Here is a 19,463-nt window from a genome sequence, read left to right as displayed (position 1 = left end):
TAGAAATATAATGATTTCAAGTCAAAGGATCGTTACACCATTATCATTGTGAGTCTTTCTTATGACTTTATTAAATATGAAGAATCTCACGGTGGGTCTGTCCAGTACCATGTACTCTCACATGTAACTATGTATTGACTTTAGTATCCCCATACTTATAACCAATGAGATGTGGTTATCTTGTCAAACAACATACTAGTCTATCTATGTATTATTATTGTCCTATATAATAATACTCGACTAGGGACCTTTAAGAATATGATATATTATATAATCTCAAGTTCAAGTCATGTACTTAAACTATACAATGTGTATCATGATTCTAAGGACATTTATTATGCTAACAAAATATCGCAGTAATTAAGGTCAAAATAAATACAATTATTGAATGATCAACTGACATTAAGATTTAAAAGAATAATGTATTGCCTCTAGGGCACCTACACTAACATATCATCATTGCCCTGATCACTCTTAATGTCTGATTCACTTTCAGAGTTTGAGTCATCATTAGAGTTTGATGATTGAGTATCAGACTTTGCAATCATAGCCTTGCCTTTGGAATGGTTTTTTCTCCCATCTTTCTCCCTTGGTTTCTCTTCAACCTTAAGTGCAACCTGTCTTGCTCTAGGCCCTTTCATCTTGCTTCTTTGCTCCATCTCCAATTCATGAGTTTTCAACATGCCATAGATCTCATCTAAAGATGTTTTATCAAAGTCATAATTATCCCTTACTAATGTGACTTTTAAGTCCCACTTTTCAGGGAGTGCGAGAAGAAACTGTAAGTTAAAATCTTCGGGATCATATTCTTTATCAGCCAGTGAAAAGTCATTCATCAGTTTTTGAAACCTTTCATAGATTTCAGTCAAGGACTCATCAGTCTTTGAGTCAAAATGCTCATACTCATGAGTGAGTATTGTCCTTTTATTTTTCTTGATATCAGTGTTGCCTTGACACTTGACCTTCAAAGTATCCCAAATTTCTTTGGCAGTTTTACATCCAGTGACTCTATTGGAAATGACACTGTCAAGACTGTTATGCAGAATATGTCTAAATTTTTCATCTTTCATAATTGATGAAAGATCCTCAAGAGAATAGTCCTTCTTTTCTTTATCAACCATCTTTTCCTCTTGACTAGCAACAGCAACAGCTAGCTTCACTGGCATATGAGGACCATCATAAATCCGTTTCATATATTCAGGATCTGTTGCTTCCAAACATATGTTCATCTTCACTTTCCATATTGGATATTCATGGGCCTTCAAAATTGGAACTTTGTTAGCCTCATATCTACTCATGTTGTGGCTGATTTGATTTGTGGCTGGTGGAGGTGGGGGATTTTGTTGTGCTTCTTTGTCTGTCATTTGTGATTTTTCTGTGGATCTTAAACTGTTTGTATATCAACAGTAAGCTCTGATACCAATTGTTAGGCCTTTAATCAACTATAGAGGGGGTGAATACAGTTAAACAATCAAATCGAAATAATAGACTTAATTGAAGAAACAGTTTTATTATTAATGGATAAAAACTGATTACAATACTTTGTTAAAGGATGAACAGATATCCTTGAGAGCTGCTAGGTTTTTTGAATAATATAATAAAATGTTCGAACACATCAAGTGTAAACCTAACATGTGCTTATAGACTGCACATCTACGCAATAAATAAGGAATCCTAATACAATACAATAAGAAATCCTAATATATATCCATCTATTGATTGCTATAATAAGTAAAAAACACACCGACATATCTCTGCAAATATTTCTTCCTTTGATATCTCCTGATTTCCTGCTTCACAATTACTGATCTGACTAAATGCTAATGTCAAATACTAATCAGCAAATATTGATGGTAAATGATGATGACGTCATCTATGTCAAACCCTGATATCAAATGCTGATCAATAAACTTTGATAGTTTAAATACTGATATCATCAATTTATTCTAACAGTTACGAAATAAGTTTTGAGAAATATTTTTCCAAAAAAAATTCTTAAAAAATTCTTTGAATATTTTTTTGTGAATTATTTTTATGAGAAATTGTTTTTGAGGATTTTTGTCATTTTCAATCCATTCCCTCCAAGAAAATTAACTAGTGAATTAAATATGGAATAATCATTTTTTTCCTTCTCTTTGCATTATTTTGTACATTTCATTTGAGACTCATTCATGTAAAGTGAATGCAACTTTAAATTTACTTGGTTGAATTTTTTATACAGTTATGTTTTCGGAGGATGAAAATTTTCGTTTAATATATTATAGCTTGTTGTGCAAAACATGCATGTATAATAACAAGACTAAGTCACACTGACAACCCTAAGATTAAGTTGTATGGTAATCTATATCCGTATTATGTATTGTATTTCTTGAGTCTGTAAAAATGGTTAGTAGATTAGACTGGGGGATTTTTTTGTGAACAGCAATTTAAGGAATAAACTCTGGAAGAAGATCAAGTCATGATTATGCCTTAGAGAAAAGATGTAGAAGCTTGGAGTTGAATAAAGTAGTTCTATATAAAATATTCTAAGTCAAGATATTGACAAGTCACAGATCAAGTGATATCGAGAAGTCATTCTAGAAGTCCAAAATAACTTGTAAAGAAGTCCAAAATTGCTTATAGAGAAGTCTCAGAGATATCGATAAGTCAAATGAAGATGTAGAGAACTGGAGATATCGACAAGTCATTTATGCATGTAGAGATCTCAGAGATATCGACAAGTCATATTGTGCAAGACATGCATATACAATAACAAGACTAAGTAGCATTGACAACCCTGAGATTAGTTATTTGATAATCAATTTTGTATTATTTATTGTATTTCTTGAGTCTGTAAGAAGGTTAAAAGATTAGACTGGAGTATTTTTCAGTGAATAGATTTAAGCTAAGGAATAAACTCTGAAAGAAGATCAAGCCATGATCATGCCTCAGAGAAAAGTGTAAAAACTTGGAGTTGAATAAAGCTGTTCTATGAAAAATGTTTTAAGTCAAAATATCGATAAGTCACAGATCAAGTTATGTCGAGAAGTCCAGAATGACTTATCGAGAAGTCCAAAATGGCTTATAGAGAAGTCTCAGAGATATAGACAAGTCAAATGAAGATGTAGAGAACTGGAGATATCGACAAGTCCTTTCTGCATGTAGAGAACTCAGAGATATCGACAAGTCAAATGAAGATGTGAAGAACTGAAGATATCAACAAGTCAATTTCTCATTAGAGATCTCAGAGATATCGACAAGTCAAAATGCGTATGTAGAGATCTCAGATATCGACAAGTCATTTCTACATGTAGAGATCTCAGACATATCGATAAGTCATTTCACATGTAAAGATCAAGAGACCTTGACAAGTCAAATATACCTATAGAGAACTCAGAGATCTCGATAAGTCATTATACTTATCGAGATGTTACATCTCTATAGAACAAACTGGAGATCTCGATATGCCTCTCAAATACAGAATGCAGATAAGTTCAAGATTTAATATTATCAGTCAACAAATGATCTATTCACTAGATTGAAAATCTACAAAGTAGCTGGGGGAATACAAGATCAAGGGTCAAGATTAACTGGACAAAGGATGGTCACAGACCTGCAAGATTCTGCACAGATTTGTTAATCTAGAAATGGAAATAGAAAAAGGTTGCTTTAGAAAGTAGTTTAGTACATTTTAGTGCAAAACTTGTAAACCCGTGTTGCTAGTATATAAAGCATGCACAGTTCCTTAGTTTAGAAGTAATAAACAAATTCACATTTTCTTGTATTCTCTCAAGGAAGAAGCTGAGTTCTTATATTTTTATGAACACATAAATTGTAGCAAGACAAACTTAATTAATACAAATTAAGTGAGTTTTGAAATATTGTGCTTGTTGAAAGGCATATGTCATAGCCTATTTGTTTATTCGAGGATTTAACTCAACTCAAATAAGAATGTAATAAGTAAATAGTAGATCCACCGTCAAAGCGATCTCACAAAGTAACATCTGTCAAAGGATTCAGAAACAAGGTTCATCTACAGACTTGAGGAATTACTTCACTGGAAGAAGTTCAAGAAATTGATCAAGCCTCAGTGATATAAATCAAGATTGTGGATTTGATCAAGTGACAGAGATCTTGTCAGGGTATCAGATAATTACAGGGATTTAATCTGAAGAAAATCAAGTTATCAAAGTCAAGACATGAAGAAACGTCACGAAAGTTAGTCACTCATGAACCAGACAGTACATCGAGTGTCAACATTGAAGTGGTGGAATTGATTCGTAATTGACAGTGATTTTCAGAAGATATTCAGAAGAATGGTTGTTGTTCAAGAGTAGTATTAATTCTCTATTAATTAATTAAGTCATATAGTTTAATTAAGAAAATAAATTAAATCTGCAAAGATTAATTTATTGATTAATTGAATTAATTGATTAATTAATTCTGAATTAATATTAAGAATTTTCTAAATTATAATTGAATTAAAATCAGTATTAATTCAGTAAGACAATTGAGATTGAACTGGCATGACAATCTGGATTGTCATACCGATTGTCATGCCAGGCCATTCCTGATTGTCTCACCGAAAGTTCTACTGGAAGGAGGATTGTCTTACCAGTTCATTTTGATAGTCTTACTAGTTCATTCAATTGTCTCACCGAAAGTCATGGTAGTTGTAACACCCCCAAATCCGGGGTCGGAGATCCGGGTTGTCACGAGTTCCATTTCCCTTAATAACACCCAATCTTAATAAATAATCAACTACTCTGTACTGTGACCCCACAATAAACACACACACCACAAGTTATAGTCTCAGAGATGAACACTCAAAAATAACACAAGTCTTTATATTCCACAATTATAAACCGTTACACCTTAAAAAGGTTCTGAATAAATTTACATATTCCTTGCCATTATTACAATTCATATTATACATAAGTCTAGTTCATCAATAGTTGAAAACCTAGCCTATTGGTAGCTCCTACCTCAGCTACGGCGGCATCAACGCTTCCAGAAGACTGCGGAACGTTTTCTAACCGCTTGCGAATCGGGAGCTTGGTCCTGTTCATCTTTTCTATCTGTTGTTGTGTGATGAAAGAAGAAAGCAAGGGTGAGCAGCAAGCCCACCAAAATAATATGTATAATGATTAACAATATATGAGCCTTCTCATAGTACTCATGAAAGTCTTGGTCAAAAGAAATGAACTAAGTTTGATATCTTAATGCGATGAAGTCGCAAAATATTCAGTATATATACATATATACTTTTCAAAATCTTGGAAGTCCTCTTCCATGCATAATATACACAGAGTTCCAGTTTATAACTGTATAAAAATATCGTTGCAAGGTGATGTCATATATCTACCCTTGTCTCAACATTTTTCTGAAAATCTTTGATATGCATAAGATAATCATTAACTAGATATAAGTTAAAAATATGAAGTTACAAGATACCCCAATATACTTATATCTTTTCCAAATATTACTTGAACTACCACCGTTCAAGTTATAATCAGTTCAAAAGTTCATCACATAGATGAGACTACAAGACAAGATTTGAATAGATTCAATCTTTGAATATCATTATAAATAATGAAGTTACGAGATACTTCATTAAATCCCGATATATATATACACCTATATATATATTTCATACACTCCTTGAAAACCTCTGTTATGAAAATTATAAACAGAGTTGCAATATCCAATCAATTTGGAAAGGAGAAAACCTTGGCATAAACCTGATATCTTGCTGATCAGGCAAAGATACCAATAAGTAACCTTTTCTACTAGTAGATGGACGAATTCCCCACTGGTCATCACCCTGGCCGCAATAGGACCTTATGCTGGACTGCCACTCAGCCACTTACGCATTTGATGGACTCCCACTGAGCCACTTACACTTTCATGGACGCCCACTGAGCCCATGTTACTTATGCCGACTCAAATAGATGAACTTACTTCCCGAACGATGGGCAAGTAATCTAGATGTTTTCTCAAAACAGCAACCTCGTTGCGAATGTAAAATACACCACTGAGCCGGATCCCTCAAGTTTTGAACGAGTATTTAAATCCCCTTTAAAAGGAAGATCTTAAATATAAAAATGAGTTTTGAGATCCGCTCTAACTTTTAAAAATCATTTTGAAGACTCGAAAACACTTTAAAGAGTGTTTGGAGTAATGCTGATTTAATGAAATAAATCAGTCCCAATATATTAGAAAATATCTGAATATTATTATTTAAATAATATTCCCATAAAGAATAATCTTTATAAAAATAATTGAAGTAGAAGTTGTAAAACTTATACTTGAAATGAATATTAAATAACCAAAGATATAGTTATACGAAAGTAATATCTTTATTTGAATAATCAAAAGTGAGTTTGATTATCGACACATTATTCTTTAATAAAGTAAAGAATATTAATTAGTAAATAATCGGAGTCATAAGTCCTAGAATGAATATTCAAAATAATATTCATTAATAAAATAAATGGAGTCATAAGCCCTCGAATGAATATTCAAAATAATTTTCATTAATAAAATAAACGGAGTCATAAGCCCTCGAATGAATATTCAAAATAATATTCATTAATAAAATAAACGGAGTCATAAGCCCTCGAATGAATATTCAAAATAATATTCATTAATAAAATAAAGTTATCAAATAAACCTTATTTGATTCATAATTTTGAAAACTATATCTATATATATATAAATATATATAATATACTCGGGAACATCGACTCCCGGTTTTAGAAAAATGTTCACCTTTGGGTCCCCTATACTAAGGGTATACGCAACTACTGCTTATCTCTAGCATAGGTATTATGCAACTTATAAGCAATTGAATCAACAATATATATCAAGATTACGAAACAGACATGCATATATACCATATCACATGCTCCAATATATCGCAAGATTTGCTAATTAACCACCATGCATCTATCACAAGATAATGCATATACATATGTATACATCACAACAACAGTATAACGGGTAGAAAACTTGCCTGAGCGACTGGGGGTTACAAATGGCTCGGGACGAGTCTGGTAACCTATAAACAACATATAAGTTGGAATTAAACCGAAGTCACTTGTAAATCTATACTTTAACCAAATTAGACTCTAACGCTCGCTTTGCGCTTACTGATTCTCTTAAGTCGCTCGAGTACCCTCGGCTCCACCATTTTTAATAAATTAACCATTACGAGTTTTAAGGAGATTCCTTCGCGAGTGTCTTACCAACTGCTTATTACATTTTACATAAATGTTTCATACTCCAATTAGTCTTTTAAGATCTTTAACCTATATTTCAAAGTAAGGCGAGGGGTAATGTTTCATTCGCGAAACGTCGTTACTTAAAAAGGCCGTTTCTCCTAAACCGTACATCGGAATCAAACAAACCACATATCAAAACGAAGCTCGTAACATGAACTATCTAAACATGGCAATGGTCAAAACCTAGCAGGGAGTTCTCGGGTCCTACTATTATGAACAAAAGCAGTCTAAAGTAAATCGGACATTACGACGGCTATGTTTACGCGATTTCCAAATTTTTTACCATTCCAAATCATATCAATCCAACTACCAATCAACAACAACTCAAGATACACATCAATGCTACTGATTTCAGTCATAATAAGCTCAAGGATCTAAATCCAATCATATATTATAACATCTCTAAATTCAACTAAACTACTTAGCAATTAAGCTCGAATCATGCTTATCATTCAAATTACTACTCATCCATCCAAACCATCTCCAAACTTCAACATTCAAACTTATTACTAAAGGGTGTGAAGATTTATACCTTTCTTGGAGGGTGGAAATTTACTAGGAAGCCTTATGGAGCCTCTTACAAGCTTGATCTTTCCAAAGAAATCAAGAACACAAAGTTAGGCTTTGAAGTTTCTAAAAGTCCGATTTAAAGAACTGTAAAAATGAGGGTCTTACCATGCTTATTTGGAAGAGACTTGTGAACAAGAGTTGTAGGCCATCTCAATACCTTTCCAACGAGCTATAGAACATAACATTTGAGTGAGTATTGAAGGAGATATGGCAGTTTGAAGTTGCTGGGTTTGTTTTAGCCGAGAGCTTTCTTCTTGAAATGAGAAAGTCAACTTTCAATTTGTATTTGTGTTACGATATTTATTGGTTGGTTGCTTCCTTTTGTCTTGGAATTAAATTAAATTTTTACCATGGTGAAAAATGTGTGGCTCACAATCAACCAACCAATCCTTCCCACTTGTCATGCTTAGGTCATCAAGCTTAGGTCATCTTGTTACACTTGTCTTCTTCTTGTTGGTTTGATGACATCATCATCCCTAACCTCCTTGATTAACTCCTAATTGTTTGCCTAATGACCGCTGATCTGTTATACGGTTCGCTTAACTTTTGTTCTCATTTATCGTTTGAGGAATCATATCCGGGATCTTATCACTTGGGTTCCCCTAAACCTTCCTCAATATTTTATATTCCTTTTTATGATCCCCTCTTAAAATCCTTGAATTTAAATCCTATTTATCCTGTTACCTTATACTCACTTCTTTCTGTATCTGGTGGATTTCTGGGAAAAATCAAAGTGTTCGGAATTGGATTCTGACGATCTTTACATACACTTATATACCATATAGAGTACTAATAAAATCTCAGAATATCAATAACAGAACCCCTACATAGTGTGGCATGAAAAGTTTTCTTATTCAGCATAATCAGCAAAATCACTATTCATAAGGGTTTCAAAAATTCCAAAAATTGGGGTTATTACAGTAGTTCAACAGATTATCTTGCTAGCTCAACCGATTGTCTCACCGAAAGTCATGCCAATTCTCAGATAGTCATGCTAGTTCAAGTGGATTCTGTTGATTGAAATATAAAAAAGACAGAAGCGGCAGAAAACAAAAATAATACAACAGAAACCAACCAAGAACAAAAGAAGCAGAGCCGCATAACATTTCATCTCTTCAACTGCTGAATTAAGATTATCAATTTCTAGTTATTAAAGTTAAATCCAAACCACTAGAAATCATTCTCTTGTTCTTGTGTAACTATCTAGCGGATCAAATCCCTAGAACTTAATCTTAAATTGCTTCTAGCATTTGATTCTTTTTATTGCAAAAATAGAAAAAGTTCATGTCGAATTTATTCTAGATTTGTGATAATTAATTTGAGATTAATCCCTTGTAATCTATATTATTGTTGTAACACCTTTCAAGTTTAATAATATTTTTATTTAACTTGAATTTTGTTTTAATTTTTTATCCCGTATTAAATTCGATTTAACGGTATAGTTTGTATTCAACCCCCCCTTCTACAAAGATATTGGGACTTAACAATTGGTATCATAGCCTTCTGATTAATGAACAAATCAAGATCCTAGACTTTTGTGATTTTTCAACTCCTTGAATTTTTATTTATTCAAAAATTCATAATGACTTCACAAAAAGTTGGAACCGTTAAAATTCTACTATTTGATAAAGAAAATTATATTATGTGGAAGAAGAAGATGCTCTTGTTTTTACAAGTGGCAAATCCCAAATATCTGAACTTGTTAAAGAAGGGTCCAAAAATTCCGATGGTTATTGAACCAAAGGTTATAGTAGATGATGTTGTGATTACCAAAGCTAGAACCTATGCAAAAGACCCTGAAGATTTTACTCCTGCTGAAAAGAAAGAAGCCTCCTTGGATGCCAACCTTCAATTAATTTTAGTTGATTCCCTTGATCCCTTGATGAACATACATGTGATGAACTTTAAAAATTCCAAACACATATGGGAAACTATTGAGGTGATTAATGAAGGCACAGAGGAAGTTAGGGAGAACAAGTTAGAGATCCTAACCTCTGAGTATGAACATTTTAAATCCAATCCAGGAGAAGGAATTACTGAAGTGTTTGAGAGGTACAATGCATTAATCAACAACCTGAACATAAATGGAAAATATAATTCAATCAGGGAGGTCAACAAAAAGTTCCTTTTAACACTGTCAACTCATCTTGAACATAGAATCACTGCCATAAGAGAAGCGAGAGATCTGAGTGAGATTTCTTTGGAAAGGCTCTATGGTGTGTTAAAAACCTATGAGTTGGAGCAGATTCAGCAGAAGGAAGTCTACGGGAAAGATAGAGTGGTTAGCACATCTACTGCTCTAGTAGCTGAAGGTCAACCACAATAACAACAATCTCAACAGTCTGAGAGAATGGTACAGTATTCCAAGGCTAAGGAAAATGTGTTAGTAGAAAAATATGATCCTCCTACTACAAATCAATCCAGTGATGATTTTTACTCCTTGGAAGAGCTGGAGCAATTGGAAGATGAGTCAATGGCCCAGATTGTCAAAAGATTCTCCAATGTCAGATTCAAGAGAAATCCCAAGTTCAAGTACAAGTCCAACTACAATAGATTCCAGAAAGGTGGATCTTCATCCTCTAACACCAGCTGTGGTGGATACAAAATAGGGATGGTTGATCGGAGCACCATTCGATGCTTTAACTGCAATGAGTTGGGACACTTTACCACAGAATGCAGGAAGCCAAAGCAAGTAAGGAAGAACTCTTATGATTCAAATCAGAAGAGTAACTCTGAAAGGGCTTATCTGGCAAAGGGAAGAAGCTGGGATGATACTGATAGTGAAGATGAAGAAGAAGGGAATCTTGCTCTTATGGCTATTGATAGAAATACTTCATCGTCAAGAAAAGAGGTAAAATTTACTGATGCTGAATTAGTTTATCATCTAGGAGGTTCCTTAGATTGTGCTCGTCATGATAATGAACTGTTAAGTCAGCAGATCAAAGACCTTGAGAAAGAGGTCAATGAATTAAGACTTGTGCACATTAATCAAGACAAATTAAAAGAACAAGTATCTTTTCTAGAGAATAGAGTTAACTGTTATAGACAACTCGAAACTATTCTCAAAGACAAGATCACCGGTCTTGAGACTAAGGTTAAAGCTTACTTTAATTCTTGTTCGAAGGCTAAAGAGTTCTACAGTAAGCAAGCTGTTAATCAAACATCTGGAATAGGTTTTGATTACAATGCTGCTATTGGAGAATTAGGCATAAACTCCCCTCCTCATGTCTGTGCTAAAGGTAGGGAAGTACCACATGTGCTTAAGGGTGTTGATAAACCCCTCTATAAAGGATCAATTTCTGAACCATTTGATGAGACCTTCTTTATTATTCAAGAAGAAATACATGCTGAAGATCGTGCTAATGAGAAGGTTGTTTCCAAGCCAAATGTGTCGAAAGTTCCAGTCAAAGTTGTGAAAGTAGCTGAGACTAACTCAGACACACATGAGTTGGATAACAAAAATGCCATGTCTACCATGCATAATTTTCCTGTTGTTAATCCCTCTCATAAAGTATGTGGTATTCCTAATTGTATGTCTTGTGCTTTTAATGTGATGTATGCTTATTTTAATGATAAACATGTTTCTAGTGATAAGACTACTCCTCGTCAGCATGTGAATAATAGGAAGCATGATAGGTCTAAGACTGCTAGTCCTTCTAAGGCTAGAAAGGAGACATTTGTGCCTAAGCCTAAACAGAAGTTTGTTAAGGCTGTTTACAAGGTCAAATGTCCAGTCATTGAGAAAGTTGAGAACATTAAAGTTAAGAATGTTGTTTTGCCTGATAAAGGTCAATTCTACAAGTATGCCGGACCCAACCAAGTTTGGGTTCCGAAGAAGGTTTAATCCATTTGTGTTGCAGGGCATTAAATTGGTGGAACCGGTAGTGTGGATTCTTGACAGTGAATCGTCAAGACATATGACCGGAGATAGAGCCCTGCTATCAAATGTGGTTGAGAAAGCTGGCCCAGTGGTTACCTTTGGAGATAACAGCAAAGGTTTAACTGAGGGATATGGCTGTTTGCAAGCTGGTAATGTTATCATTGAACTCAAACTTCTTTCAACATTAGTGATTTCTTATTTCATTTAAAATCTTTTGAAATCACTATTGTACATCATTTCTCTCAAGAGATTAAATGTATAATTTTCATTCATTATCGATCTTTAGTACATTTTATCTCTATATTGCCATATGTTCTGTGATACAGGTTTAGTCTCCAATGGCTTTCTTTCATTGACAGTCATGAGGTTGAAAACCCACAACATCTATCCCAGACTGTAAAGACAAACACAGAAATAGAACTAACCAACACTCTCTTACCACTAAAATGAAGTATGAGTGAGCGTGAGGGAGATAGTGCCTTAGTGCACCACATAAGGAAGGTTCTGAAGTCAACCCAGCAGCTCTGTCTCCTACAAAGATGAGTAGTATGTAAACCGAGACAACTTCTAGCTCCCATACATCTTCTCAAAAAGATGTAATGGATGAAAAGGCACAAAAACAATTACTAGATTCATTCTCTCAACAGAGTGCGTCTATTGAAATTTGCCTGTTGGCCAGGGTATCCGATGTAATGTCACCACCTCAAACACAAATAATTCTTGATGCACAAGAAAAGGTTACACACACAAAGGAGGAGTTAACGGAAACAAGAGTTTCAACCATTTTAAGGTCAGATTCGATTGTTCAAGGTTCTTTAATGGACCAATTGCCTTTACAGGTGTTAGGAGAGGATATTGATCCAAAAGCCATATGTCAGTGGTCAGTGTCTACCTCCCCATGCTTAAATCCCCTGGATGCATCTGCGGATAGTGGATCTGACATAGGCGCAGATCGGCAACTTGTTGACAATGATTTAGATATTACCTGATGAGTCACAAGGAAATGTCTTCACAGACATTAGAAGGGAACTTTGATCTTTATGCTAAATTCGTTGGATCATTCTTTACCTTCCCAGAATTCAAATCTGGAACCCTAAAAGAGAAACTAGCAACTTGTAGTTTATGACTCAGATTCATCTGACGAGTTTAAAAGGACGGGGATTTGCGAACTCCCATTGCACCACCTGTGACCTCCTTAAGGATGGCTAAGGTGATTTTCCTTGCAGGTACAGTTGAATTTTGGAGCTATGAGAGGAGTGATACACTTGTGAGAATGAGTGTAAACACGAGTGGAGAGAAGAGTGAAACACATGTGAGGTACACTAAACAGAATCACACACTCATAGTGAGGAAGAAAGATGAAACTACTTGTTATTTCTTTTCCAACCAAGTGAAATATGAGAACTCCTTCAGACAACGGCATACATTCCTTCTCTAAGGGGGAGATAAAAGCTTAAGTAATAGTTTGGAGGATTTCTCAACTAAGGGGAAGAAATAGCAGGGAGGAAGAAAAAGGTAAAGCTCATGTACACTACACTACACCATTATTGTTTGTAACTACGGATCCTATTGTACGGGAGAGGTGGTTAACACAAGGTGATTTTCTAGTAAGGGAAGAAGCTGTTTTCCAAAAGGGGAGTACCATTGGTTTTTATCTGTGGATCCTATTGTACGGGAGATGTGGTAAACAAAGGTGATCTTCTTTAAGCAGTTGATTCTCATAGGGGGAGAAGCAAGAGAGATATGCGCTTCTCAACAAGAAATGTGGTTGTATAAAAGAAGATGAAACTACTTGAAGATATGTTCAGTCTAAAGGAACATCTATTTGGAATCTGGAAAATGTTAAATTTAATCCAGAACTTTTCTACTATTTACTTTGCATTTCTGTTTATATCTTTTTCTTATTTGTTAGTTAAGTTATCCTCTAGGTATTTGTTGTTATTGTCTAACAAACAAATAGGGGGAAATTAAAAGGCATATGTCATAGCCTATTTTTTTATTCGAGGATTTAACTCAACTCAAATAAGAATGTAATAAGTAAATAGTAGATCCACCGTCAAAGAGATCTCACAAAGTAACATCTGTCAAAGGATTCAGAAATAAGGTTCATCTACAGACTTGAGGAATTACTTCACTGGAAGAAGTTCAAGAAATTGATCAAGCCTCAGTGATATAAATCAAGATTGTGGATTTAATCAAGTGACAGAGATCTTGTCAGGGTATCAGATAATTACAGGGATTTAATCTGAAGAAAATCAAGTTATCAAAGTCAAGACATGAAGAAACATCACGAAAGTTAGTCACTCATAAACCAGACAGTACATCGAGTGTTAACATTGAAGTGGTGGAATTGATTCGTAATTGACAGTGATTTTCAGATAATTTTCAGAAGAATGGTTGTTGTTCAAGAGTAGTATTAATTCTCTATTATTTAATTAAGTCATATAGTTTAATTAAGAAAATAAATTAAATCTGCAAAGATTAATTTATTGATTAATTGAATTAATTATTTAATTAATTCTGAATTAATATTAAAAAAATTCTGAATTATAATAGAATTAAAATCAGTTTTAATTCAGTAAGACAATTGAGATTGAACTTGCATGACAATCTGGATTGTCATACCGATTGTCATGCCAGGCCATTCCTGATTGTCTCATCGAAAGTTCTACTGGAAGGAGGATTGTCTTGCCAGTTCATTTTGATAGTCTTTGTGACGACTGAGGATTTTGTGACGTAATTAAGTCAATAAAGTATGTGTTATGAGATGTGATTATAATTATGTGACTAAGTGTTGATTAATTGTCTTTTCTGTATATTAGAATATAGGAGCATATATAAAAACGTTCCAATTTAAAGAGTCGGCTTAGAAGTTAAGTTGTGGTGTCGGGCCGTCAGGTAGAACGGAACCCGTCCTAATAGGAGATAATGAATATAAAATGTGAATTTTGTGTGATTAAATGAAATGAATATGTAAATAAAGTATTTCGTCCTAAGTGACGTGTTGATTGGTAAAGATGATGAGAAGCGTAATCTAAACGCTGAGCGTCGGGCCGTCAGGCTGAACGTGACCCAGTACGCGTAAAAGAGGATAAAGATTAAAGAAGGATAAATTATATGATCAGACTTGAGTTGTTATGTGATTATATATGTGAGATTGTTGTCTGTGTGCATGGCTATGTGTTCTGTGACAGTTTTTGTGAATTTTAAAGGAATTACGTGATTTAAAGAAAGGTTTAATTAACCTTCGCGCATTTTTATAAAATCATTCGAGTAAGATAAAAACATGGGATTTGTTCTGATATCTTCGTAGTAGTCCCAGAGACTTTTTAAAAAATGATGAGTGGATTTATTTGTTGGTCTTTGCATTTTTAAATTGATTTTATGTGGAAAATGATATTATTAAAGCAAGCTTGCGAAATTCATATAAAATCAACCGTCTGCTCAAAAATCTATTATGAGTAATGGTTAAAAAGCTAATTTCGAGGCCTATGTATTAAAATTATCATTTTCAATAATTCTCGACTTCCCGAGGGAGATATACTTTATATTTACCCTTGTTTCTAAGTGGTATATAAACCCACTTCCCTTTCTTTTTCTTTCTCTTCCTCCCGTGCACTCACTTTCTCTTCTCTCTTTTCTCTCTTTCTCTCTCTCGAACACTCTAACTCTCTTTCTCTCTCGGCTTTCTTCTATCTCTCTCAGTATACCTCTCTTTTCCTTGTTTAATCTCACCAATCATCCTTAAATCTTCTTGATAAACACCTATATGTAGGTAGAAGAGTGAGCATGTTTGTATATCTACTTGCATATAGATGTGTGTGTGTTGTGCATGCTCAATGTGTGTGTGTTCACCCGAGAACCACTTGGTTCTTGTTGTTCTTGTTGATATCATCTTGTTTAAGCATGATTCCTTGTAAATGAATGATATAGAAGATGTGCATGTTAGTTATTTTGAGTAATTGATGGAAAACGGGGGTTTCGTGGTTGGACACCCTCGAATGAGGGCACCACCGTGAAGCCACCGCCACCGGTGATGAAGTCCGGTGAACCGGTGGTGAGTGATGATATAAACACTGAGCTCTACTACACCAAAACTTGTTCTTTTGATTGTTGCATGTGTTAATCTTGAAAACACCCGAATGGTTTTGATTTTTAAGAGAATTAAGTTGATGTTAGTTGATGAAAATGAGTTTTTAATGTTTAATCTTAGAAATTATTGTTTGATTAGAGTGATTGGTAGTGTAAAAGGGTCGAAATTGTCCATGCACGTGTTGATTAGTGCAAAAAGCCGAATAGGGTTTTGGGTTTTCAAAGAACAAATTGATTTCTGATTGATAAAAATGATTGTTTGATAGTTGTTTTTGAAATTGATGGATCAACTAAGGGCCTAAATTGAATTAAAGGTTAAAATCGAGTATGCATGCGGGATTGTGTTATGTTTGGTCCGAATTCTTGCTTAATAAAGAAAAAGATAGCAACTTGGTGTGTTATCCTTGCTTGAATCAACTATGATTTAGGTTTAAACCATGAAAATACTCTTGCATGTCATTTGCAAGATCAAATTAAAGATGTATGTTGTATTTCTTGAGAAATTCGAACGGTATAGTTGTTTTATAAGAATATTAAGTTGGATTACATGACTAAATGATTGTTTATGAGTTTATGTGGATTTGGTATGAAAAATTGATTGATTTTGATTGGTATTTATAGTAGGGCCGAATGGACCATGATTTTTAAGAAGTCAAATTCAAGTTTAAGTGATGGATTTGATTATAGAAGATAACTAGGTGATTGCATGTGAAAATTTTAGAAAATGTTTGCTTATTTGCTATTTTTGGTTCGAATTATAGAATTTTAAAAAGGAAGAATTAGTCGCCTTGATTCTAAACGGTTATAAGTAGTGTTATGATTATGGAATTGAGTTTTGAATGAAATGTGTACTCATGTGAGTTGTGGTTGCTTGATTTGGTTTAAAGTCGAATTAAAAGTGTGTTTTAAGATATAAGTTGTTCGTTGAATAATTGGAAAGGGTAATAGTGAAGTATATTATATGATATGTGTATTTGTGTAACTATACTCGTATAGTTAAGATCAATCGTTTGATAGGAATATCGTAAATAGTAATCGTTCCGGGATTCGGAGCGTGAGGGCATTCAGGCTAGGAAAGGAAATGATTTACTAGGTGGCAGTAGTTCAACCTTCAGGAAAGCAAATCCAGGCAAGTAACTCTGATTACTTGTGTAAATGGTTATAAAGAGAATGTTGTTCATACCATGTAGAGTATTGAACTGTTTAATTATGAAACCCTGATATTGATTTGAGATACCCTGCCTTTGTTCTTGATAAACTGTTATTGATAAACTTAATGATTCAACCCTTTGATAATCTGTCCTTTCTGTTCAAATTATGTATTGAGCCATGAAATATATATATTGAACCCTCTGATTATCCTTGTTAACCCTGTTTAATGATACCCTGTTCCTCCTGATCACCCTATTGATCCCTAAACAGATGTTGATCCTTCTAATTTAGTGCCTTGTTATCCTTGATACAGAATCCTTATGAATTGTTCCTTGTTTATCTTTGAATCACTCCCTGAACTTTGTTTCCTTAAAATTTGAATTAAGAATGAGTTTCGACTTGAATGAGTCCGAATGATTTCAAATGCTTGGAAATGATAAAATGAATTTTAGAAAATCTATTTGTTTTTCCAACTCAAGGTTTTCCAAATGAATTCCTGATGGATTGGATTGGGACGTAAGAGGCTAGTGGGACTAGTCCAGTCATGGTAAGAGGCTAGCGGGGCTAGTCCAACTTAAGGCTGAAATTATGCCGATTGGTACCTTAAAGACCGGATGGAGGTCGGTACGGGCTGATCACCCGTATTAATATGAAATGGAAAGATAAAGTGATCCAATTAAGGGTTCTAAATGATTATTTAAAAAAAAAGGAACTGAAACTTTCTGTTCAGTAAATTGATTTTTTTGAAAATGAAAATGGTTTATATTGCTTTGAAAAGAGTTGATTATGATGTGAAGCTTAAAGCTCGAGAACCCTGATTCTTAAATCTATTGATCATATGATTGAGTCCATATATTAAAATACTGTTGCTTTCCTCTATTGAAAGATCTATTCTGATCCTTTATTGATTTGTGATGAATGTTGGCTTTCGAACCACGTTGAGCCTTGTTCCTTAAAAGCTCCATATTGTTCCTTCTAAAACCTTTCCTTAACCCAAAAGCTGGAAATCTGCCACCTAGATCAAATAAAGTAGAATGCCCTGAGTTTGGTAAAGCATATTGTGAATTGATATCATAGAACTGCTATATAGTTACTTGCTGAGTTTTATACTCATTTGTTTTGTTTTAATCTAACCATGGCAGTTAAGTAAGAAGATGGACAGGCTTAGGCGCACTGCTCATAAGAGCGTACCTGGTGGTCCCTACCGTGTTGAGAGCTTCCGGTTGCCAGAGCAGGTAGTGGTAATTAAGAGTGAGCTCGCGCCTAGAAGAAAATGTTTAAAGATACAATGGGTTATCTGTCGGTTCTCATCCGGAATCGATATTGTTTATTTAATGGTATTTTGGGTTTGTAAGTTATATTTTATGATTGGTAGTTGTAATCTTGTCTCATACTTTATCCTGTTGATCCTGTTAGTAGTTAATCGGGGTTTATGCATATTTAATTATTAGATTAGAGGTGTGTGAGTCCTCATTTCCTAACCCCGAGATTGAGGGCGTCACAGTCTTGCTAGTTCATTCAATTGTCTCACCGAAAGTCATGGTGGTTCACCAGATTGTCTTGCTAGCTCAACGGATTGTCTCACCGAAAGTCATGCCAATTCTCAGATAGTCATGCTAGTTCAAGTGGATTCTGTTGATTGAAATATAAAAAAAGACAGAAGCAGCAGAAAACAAAAAAAATACAACAGAAACCAACCAAGAACAAAAGAAGCAGAGCCGCAAAACATTTAATCTCTTCAACTGTTGAATTAAGATTATCAATTACTAGTTATTAAAGTTAAATCCAAACCACTAGAAATCATTCTCTTGTTCTTGTGTAACTATCTAGCGGATCAAATCCCTAGAACTTAATCTCAAATTGCTTCCAGCAGTTGATTCTTTTTATTGCAAAAATAGAAAAAGTTAATGTCGAATTTATTCTAGATTTGTGATAATTAATTTGAGATTAATCCCTTGTAAACTATACCGTTGTTGTAACACCTTTCAAGTTTAATAATATTTTTATTTAACTTGAATTTTGTTTCAATTTTTTATTCCGCATTAAATTCAATTTAACAGTATAGTTTGTATTCAACCCCCCCTTCTACAAACATATTAGGACCTAACACTTGTTGATTTATTTCTATTAACACAATATCTCTGCAAATATAAACTGCTTTGTTCACACAAATATCCAAACAAGTTTTAAAAGGCTAAAAATCCAAGAAACACATTCACCCCCTCTGTGTTGTACTCAGTATCTAACAAGTCAAATGAAGATGCGAAGAATTGGAAATATTGACAAGTCAATTTCTCATATAGAGATCTCGGATATATCGATAAGTCATTTTTATATGTAAAATCTCAGACATATCGACAAGTCATTTCACATGCAAGGAACTAGAGACCTCGATAAGTCAAATATACCTATAGAGAACTCAGAGATATCGATAAAGCAATATACTTATCGATATGTCACTTCTCTATGGAATAAATTGGAGATCTCCATATACTATCTCAAATTCA

General features: G+C 34.1%; 1 long non-coding RNA gene across 1 annotated transcript; it reads right to left on the bottom strand.

The window, feature by feature from the left end:
• Positions 1–6,994: 6,994 nt before the first annotated feature.
• Positions 6,995–8,086, bottom strand: LOC141697213 (uncharacterized). Its single transcript, XR_012564644.1, has 3 exons — positions 7,938–8,086; positions 7,795–7,852; positions 6,995–7,039 (listed from the first exon to the last, which is right to left on the bottom strand). It is a non-coding gene; the product is annotated as an uncharacterized LOC141697213 (long non-coding RNA).
• Positions 8,087–19,463: the final 11,377 nt, after the last annotated feature.

This window comes from Apium graveolens, chromosome 11 (assembly GCF_009905375.1).
Source record: "Apium graveolens cultivar Ventura chromosome 11, ASM990537v1, whole genome shotgun sequence".
In the NCBI taxonomy this organism is placed as follows: domain Eukaryota; kingdom Viridiplantae; phylum Streptophyta; class Magnoliopsida; order Apiales; family Apiaceae; genus Apium; species Apium graveolens.
This window is presented reverse-complemented; position numbering and strand designations above follow the sequence as displayed.